Source organism: Octopus bimaculoides, chromosome 13 (genome assembly GCF_001194135.2).
Source record: "Octopus bimaculoides isolate UCB-OBI-ISO-001 chromosome 13, ASM119413v2, whole genome shotgun sequence".
NCBI lineage: Eukaryota > Metazoa > Mollusca > Cephalopoda > Octopoda > Octopodidae > Octopus > Octopus bimaculoides.
Window position 1 is genome coordinate 34359650 of NC_068993.1, and position 881 is coordinate 34360530.

The 881-nt window shown below is 24.3% G+C and overlaps 1 protein-coding gene across 7 annotated transcripts in view; it reads right to left on the reverse strand.

Moving 5' to 3' along the window:
* LOC106868722 (GATA zinc finger domain-containing protein 14) overlaps window positions 1-881 on the reverse strand; it is a 172544-nt gene that overhangs the window by 164399 nt on the left and 7264 nt on the right. Inside the window, exon 1 of one of the 7 annotated variants that reach the window (XM_014914115.2) lies at window positions 624-682. The exons of the other annotated variants lie outside the window; for them this stretch is intronic. The gene's annotated coding sequence lies outside the window, so the exon portion shown is untranslated. Of the gene's footprint in view, window positions 1-623; window positions 683-881 lie in introns of those variants that run through there. 7 annotated transcript variants of the gene reach the window in all.

Here is an 881-nt window from a genome sequence, read left to right on the forward strand (position 1 = left end):
TATATATATATATATATATATATATATATATATGACGTGGTTGTCCAGCATGGCCGCAGTCAAATGAGTGAAACAAGTGAAAGAATATATACATGCATACAAATAGGAATACATTTCATGAGAAAATATTACAAAAAATTTAGAAAACATTCTTTGTAAGGTACTACAAAATTAATATTTATACACGATACTTAAATAGATAAACATACTGAGAACTACACAGACACACAGACACAAACACATACGCAAAGATACAAAAGTATCTATTTATCGACAATAGGTACTACCATATAATATTGTCACTGATTCTCTCTTAACTAAATGTACTAGTTAATATTAACTGCTTTTCCCATTAGTCAAGTGTAGTATTATATTATTAGTAAACAGGCGACTGCTGCAACTTCAGCTACAGCCGTAGGTTTTACGTAAAACTGGAAATGTTAACGAGGAGATTTTATAAATAATATTTCTTTACTGTCAACAATTTTGTGTATGTTATAGATGTCTGAATGTACACAATTGTTAATAGTATATTAACCACTTAATAGTCATTAATTAAACTTCTTTAAAATAGTTTACTTGAATTTATAAAAATTACTTAAAATCTTAGCGATATAACTTACGTATGTATTATGCTCGCTGTTTACATTCTAATATATCTCAACTCTGTGTGTGAGTCTATATATACGTATATATATATATACATATTTATATACAGATTGATACATATTTATATATATATATATATATATATATACATATATAAATGTATGTAGATATATATATATATATGTATATGTGTGTGTGTGTGTACATATATGAATATATATATATATATATAAATAAACATATTTATATATATATGTATACATACATATATA